At 37.3% G+C, this 7,382-nt stretch overlaps 1 pseudogene; it reads right to left on the reverse strand.

The window, feature by feature from the left end:
* Positions 1-1,712: 1,712 nt before the first annotated feature.
* On the reverse strand, positions 1,713-3,269 carry LOC133754962 (neuropilin and tolloid-like protein 2; annotated as a pseudogene).
* Positions 3,270-7,382: the final 4,113 nt, after the last annotated feature.

The raw sequence follows: 7,382 nt of genomic DNA on the forward strand, positions 1-7,382 counted from the left end.
ATACAAACTGAGAAATAAAAATATGGTGACAAGTGACTATAGATAATGTAGTTAAGCATACTGCATTATTTTCTACTATAACCTATAGGTTATGATGGGTCTAACAGCTTTTATGGATATAATTTTACATACAAAATAAGCTAATTTCTCTTTCATTACTTTGAGGAATGAGAACACAGTTGTATTATTTACTATGCAGTTCCAATGCTGCCTCATATAAGTAATCTATAAAAGTGTCTATTCAGCATAGTTACTGAAAAAAACTCAACTATCCAATGTCTCTTGTATTAGTTCTTTGAAAAATATTACTTTGCCTTTCCAAATTGTATTTTTAAAACAGGAAATTAAATCATAAATGCACCATGTGTAGATTCCTCATCTCCTGGATATTTACTTTTTTAAAAATAAAACATGTGACAAAAGAAACACATTCTGAGGCAGTATTTGTGTATATATTTAAGGTCACAGTTTTCACTAATCTAAGAGAACATATCTATATAATATTAAAAATGAAATCTAGTGAAACCCCAACTTCTCATTTGAGAATTTACTATAAAAATATTAAAATGATAATTTCTCTTTTAAATGGTACTCGTATCTGTTATAATTTGACAAATGGATTCCTTTCCATACACATTTTTAGATCCAAAATATACATGACTGAAGGACCATGTAACAATGTATGTGATCTGTGTAGTGACATGAAGCAATAAATATCACACAGTAAAGAATTTATCACAAACTAAATATAGTAACAAAAGAAAAAGCTTATGTACACATTACCAAGTTCTTTACAACAAATTATAGTGCATGGTTCTATCGCAGCATATTTGTACACAAAGCTTCTAATGGGAACACTGAACAAAATCTTTAGTGTAGATCTTTAATTTTGATTTAATAAAGTTTGTCCAGTATCAAATAATATCAAAAGTCTAAAAAAAATGAGTTTTTATATCATGTTTATAAATTATTGTTTTATATACCATAAAAAACATAAGGTCAAAAGTGCGGTTTAAAAAAAAGGGGAAGTTGTTATTTTTGCTAAAAGCTAGAAAAATGTACTGTCCCATGTAAGAGGTGATCTAAAAGCTTACAGTTGCTTAGGAATTTCCCTGTAACTCATAAAACTTGGTTCTCATTTGTTATAAGATAAACCAACACAGAGCGTTAAGTAATCTTTCATAAAAATAAGAATCAATGCATATGTAACTACAGGCCTCCCCCAAAGTGAATTCACTCTGTGTATTAGAATGAATGGGCCATCAATCAATGTGACCAAATTTGGGAAACTCCAAAGGCTAACCAGAAGTTATCTTCCTCAAATTCTTAGTCATAACTGGTAATGGTAATGGCATATACCCAGGGTTATGAAATCTTCTGGTGTAACTAACACAAAATATGATTTAAAGGTGATAAATCACATCATCTACTGCTTCTCACAGAAAATAAGGACTAAGCATCCAGTAACAAAAAGGCAGAAGTAGAGAAATTAGTCAAGAAACAGATGGATGAAACACAACTCTGGGTCTTAATTGGTAACTAGCTGTTTTCGACACATTTACAGAACCAAGGCCTATGCTGAAGTATGTGGTACATGAACCACTTATTTTTAAATAAGAAACTCAAAGGGTAAAATTGTAGGTTCATAAAACAATCAAGGTTAGAGAAAAAATATGTAAAAGAAATCTTATTTTTAAGTTTATTGCGGGACCAAAATATTGACAGAGCGGTTATCAGTCAAGAGCAGTATGTCTTTTGCTAAAACTAGGAGGCAGCCTGAGCCTGGCTCAACACAACCACTCCCCCCTTCAAGTGCCATCTCACCAGTGGTGCTTGGTTTATATGACACCAAGCATCAGCATATTACTTTTTCCACTGCATACAATAAGCTCCTTTGTTGATTTAACATGTATAGACTGCCTGAGATAATAAAGATGTCATCATTACAACAGGTTAATAGCAGATGAAGGTCATCCTTAGTTTTGACAGGGGAAGGGGTTGGCTGCCAGAAATAGCATGGGTATTGTATAGGCTGTATACTCATGTAGTTAGTAACCCACGTGTCACCTTGAGTGGAATATTAAAAGTCAATGGATATGGATGCTTGTGCAGAATCTTCTCGTCCCCTGACATAAATTTCACAGGGAATCTCCTCCATCACTCTATCTTCTAGGGCCTGTTCAGGGCACTCATGTGCCTGTTTGAAAGTGTAGCTACTTTTTTTGAAGATGCTATTAAATGTTTTCATTGGCTGTGGTTGTGCAAAATCATTTCGGAAAGGAAGTTCCATGGAGCTGAGGTTGGTCCTGCTTTGTTTGACACTGGATGCCTGCGATCCACAGTGATGGTCGTGGATGCAGTGGGAGGCAGTGGAGGAGTGCCGCATCTTCTGGTAGCTGTCTAGCTCTTCTGACAAGTCTGCCAGGTCTGCAGAAATTTCTTTGTCCCTTAGTGAGAACAGTTCATAATGGGGAGGATCAAACACTTCCTGGAACCCTGTTTTATTAAAAGCAGTTTTGCAAGTCATGACCTTTTTTCGAGGCTGCTTCACTTGTACTAAAATAGAAATAATGAGAAGGACCAAGACAATCCCTGATGTAATGCCAATAATTGTTCCATGGGTTTTAGTGATTTATTCAAATACTCCTGCTTTTTTCTTTTCTTAGCTTTTGGAGTAGCCTTAATTGTCCATATGCAATCAACTGCTTGGCCAGGTTTTGTTTTTTCTTCTTGTTCTACCTGACTAGAACGTACTATTCCATCAGCTCCCGAGAGCTCAAACTGGCAATCTGGAATAAATGAATATTTTGTTCGAAATCCAAGTCCTTCAAGTTCTTCATCAGAACTAAACTTAATCCACATGAATCTCCCTGTTGATCTAATTAATGGAGGGCTTTTCATGCCACAGTAACGATCTATAAGAGGAGAGAAACCAAACGGCCCATCTCAAATTTCCAAGTGATCAAATCGACACTCAAATGATGGTTCTACATAATAACGTTCATCAAAGGTTAATTCTATTCTTTGACGTGGAGCAGCTTCCAAAATGTAGATACACTCCTTGTTTGGTGGGTTTGAATCAGGATAATTTAGTGAAGCAAAATGACCTCCATTGCTGGTTCGAACCCAAATGCCACATTGGGTTGCAGGAACGTGCTTGATTCCAATATTTTCTCCATCTGGGTCTTTTGGGCCACAGCAATCCCTTCCACTACAAGTATTGTTATTAAGAACACTTTGAGAACCGAGCAGAGCTGCTCCAGGGCCATGTTCCCAAGCGGCCCGGCGCTTCACAAAGGGACTGAGGCGGCAGCGCTCACGGCCCTGAGTGGCGGCGGCTGCAGCCCCGCTCCGCGCCCATCGATGGCCAGCAGGCTGCCTCCCGTCCCCGAGGGGCAGCACTCAGATGCGGTGGCCCACCATGCCCTAGCCCCTCGGCGGGGTCCTGCATCGTTCCTATCCCCCCTTGGTCGCCGCCTCCGACTGCACAGCATCCCATTCCATCCACCGCACCAGAGCTGAGGCGCGCTGAAGCGAAAGCATGGGACCAGGCTGGAGCAGCTCCGCCCGCGACCTTGGCACCAGCTCCGCTGCCAATTAGTGTTTCTTAGCACAAATTTAAATGTTCCCTGATAAAACACATTCAAAACAATAAAGTCCATCGATAATATCTGGAAAACACAAACACAGAGGCTGTCACAATATCTGCGATTGAGTCAGCCAAAACACAACCGGATATTTCTGGTTTCATCCAGTCATATCCGGACAAAGTGGTGTGGAAATCATATGCAATGGACCGAGAAAATCACAGTAAAAATGGTTTTGGACATAAGCAAAGTCTTTTCATTAGGCAAGTCCATAAAATGTCATGTATACAAACAGAAATATCATGATTGTTTGCCGCAGTTCCTCTAGCTTTCTCCCTAAATATACGAATCTGTAGAGCTGGTATCTCCTTATGGAACCAATTAGTGTTTCCAAGCACAAAATTAAATGTTCCCTGAAAAAAAAAAGATTCAAAACAATAAAGTCCGTCGATAATATCCGGAAAACACAAACACAGAGGCTGTCACAATATCTGGGATTGAGTTAGCAAAAACACTAGCGGATATTTCTGGATTCATCCAGTCATATCCCGAAGAAGTTGTGTGCAATTCGTACGCAATGGACCGAGAAAATCACAGTAAAAATTCTTTTGCAGAAAATCAAAATCTTTTATTAGGCTAGTGCATAAAATGTCATGTAAACAGAGAGAAATATCATATTTGTTTGCTGCAGTTCTTTTAGCTTTCTCCCTAGCAAATATGAATGTGTAGGGCTGGTGTCTCCATGTGGAACAAATTAGTGTTTCCAAGCACAAAATTAAATGTTCCCTTATAAAAAACATTCAACACAATAAAGTCCATCGATAATATCAGGAAAACAAACACAGAGGCTGCAGCAATATTTGGAATTGAGTTCAGCAAAACACAACAGGGTATTTCTTGTTTCCTCCAGTCATATCCGGACAAAGTTTGCTGGAAATTGTATGCAATGGACCAAGAAAATCACAGTACAAATTCTTTTGGAGAAAAGCAAAATCTTTTCGTTATGCAAGTGCATAAAAAGTCATGTATACAAAGAGAAATATCATGTTTGTTTGCGACAGTTCCTCTAGCTTTCACCGTAGAAAATACGAATGTGTAGAGCTGGTGTCTCCATGTGGAACCAATTAGTGTTTCCAAGCACAAAATGAAATGTTCCTTGATAAAAACCATTCAAAACAATTAAGTCCGTCGATAATATCCGGAAAACACAAACACAGAGGCTGTAGCAATATCTGGGATTGAGTTAGCCAAAACACAAGCGGATATTTCTGGTTTCATCCAGTCATGTCCGGACAAAGTTGTATGGAATTCCTATGCAATGGACCGAGAAAATCGCAGTAAAAATGGTTTTGGAGAAAAGCAACGTCTTTTCTTAGGCAAGTGCATAAAATGTCATCTATACAACATAAATATCATGTTTGTTTGCTGCAGTTCTTCCAGCTTTCTCCCTAGAAAATACGAATGTGTAGAGCTGGTGTCTCCATGTGGAACCAATTAGTGTTTCCAAGTACAAAATTAAATGTTCCCTGATAAGAAACATTAAAAACAATAAAATCCATCGACAATATCCGGAAAACACAAACACAGAGGCTGTAGCAATATCTGGGGTTGAGGTAGCCAAAACACAACCGGATATTTCTGGTTCCATCCAGTCATATCCGGACAAAGTTGTGTGGAAGTCGTATGAAATAGACGGAGAAAATCACAATAAAAATAATTTGGAGAAAAACAAAGTTTTTCCTTAGACAAGTGCATAAAATATCTTATATACAAACAGAAATATCATGTTTCTTTGCCGCAGTTCCTCTAGCTTTCTCCCTAGAAAATACGAAAGTGTAGAGCTGGGTCTCCATGTGGAACAATTAGTTTTCCCAAGCACAAAATTAAATGTTCCCTGATAAAAAACATTAAAAAAATAATGTCTGTAGATAATATCTGGAAAAAACAAACACAGAGGCTGTAGCAATATCTGGGAATGTGTTAGCAAAAACACAACTGGATATTTCTGGATTCATCCACTCATTTCCATACTAAGTTGTGTGGAATTCGAAGGCAATGGACTGAGAAAATCACTGTAAAAATTTCTTTTGGAGTGAAGCAAAATCCTTTCGTTAGCCAAGTGCAGAAAATGTCATCTATACAAACAGAAATATCATGTTTGTTTGCCGTAGTTCCTCTAGCTTTCTCCCCAGAAAATACGAATGTGTAGAGCTGGTGTCTCCATGTGGAACCAATTAGGGCTTCCAAGCACAAAATTAAATATTCCCTGATAAAAAAAGCATTCAAAACAATAAAGTCCATCGATAATATCTGGAAAAAGTCAAAAACAGAGGCTGTAGCAATATCTGGGATTGTGTTATCCAAAACACAACCGGATATTTCTGGTTTCATTCAGTCATATCTGGACAAAGGGGTGTGGAAATCGGATGCAATGGACCGAGAAGACAACAGTAAAAATTAATTAGGGAAAAGCAAAATATTTCGTTAAGCAAGTGCATAAAATGTCATGTATACAGAGAGAAATATCATGTTTGTTTGCCGCAGTTCCTCTAGCTTTCTCCCTATAAATACAAAAGTGTAGACCTGGTGTCTCCCTGTGGAACCAGTTAGTATTTCCTATACAAAATAAAATGTTCCTTGAAAAAAACATTCAAAAAAATAAAGTCCATCGATAATATCCGGAAAACACAAACACCGAGGCTGTCGCAATATCTGGGATTGAGTTAGCCAAAACACAAGCATATATTTCTGGATTCATCCAGTCATATCTGGACAAAGTTGTGTGTAATTCCTATGCAATGGACCAAGAAAATCACTTTAAAAATTCTTTTGGAGAAAAGCAGTCTTTTCGTTAGGCAAGTGCATAAAAAGTCATGTATAAAAAGAGAAATATCATGTTTGTTTACAGGAGTTCCTCTAGCTTTCTCCCTAGATAATACGAATGTGCAGATATGGTGTTTCCATGTGGAACCAATTAGTGTTTCCAAGCACAAAATTAAATATTCCCTGATAAAAAAAACATGAAAAACAATAAAGTCCATCGATAATATCTGGAAAAAACAAACACATAGGCTGTAGCTATATCTGGAAATGACTTAGCCAAAACAAAACTGGGTATTTCTGGATTCATCCACTCATTTCCGGACAAAGTTGTGTGGAATTCGTATGCAATGGACCGAGAAAATCACAGTAAAAATTCTTTTGGAGTGAAGCAAAATCCTTTTGTAAGGCAACTGCATAAAATGTCATCTATACAAGCATAAATATCATGTTTGTTTGCCACAGTTCCTCTAGCTTTCTCCCCAGAAAATACGAATGTGTAGAGCTGGTGTCTCCATGTAGAAGAAATAGTGTTTCCAAGCACAAAATTAAATGTTTCCTGATAAAAAAACATTCAAAACAATAAAGTCAATCGATAATATCCGGAAAAAGAAAAAAACAGAGGCTGTAGCAATACCTGGGATTGAGTTAGCAAAAACACAACCGGAAATTTCTGCTTTCATCCAGTCATATCCGGACAAAGCGGTGTGGAAATCGGATGTAATGGACTGAAAAAAATCACAGTAAAAATTCTTTTGGAGAAAAGCAAAATCTTTTCGTTAGGCACGTGCATAAAATATCATCTATACAGAGAGAAATATCATGTTTGTTTGCCACAGTTCCTCTAGCTTTCTCCCCAGAAAATATGAATGTGTGGAATTGGTGTCTCAGTGTGGAACCAATTAGCATTTCCAAGAAGAAAATTAAATGTTCCCTGATATTAAACATTCAAAACAATAAATCCGTCGATTATAT

Source organism: Lepus europaeus, unplaced genomic scaffold (genome assembly GCF_033115175.1).
Source record: "Lepus europaeus isolate LE1 unplaced genomic scaffold, mLepTim1.pri SCAFFOLD_35, whole genome shotgun sequence".
In the NCBI taxonomy this organism is placed as follows: Eukaryota; Metazoa; Chordata; class Mammalia; order Lagomorpha; family Leporidae; genus Lepus; species Lepus europaeus.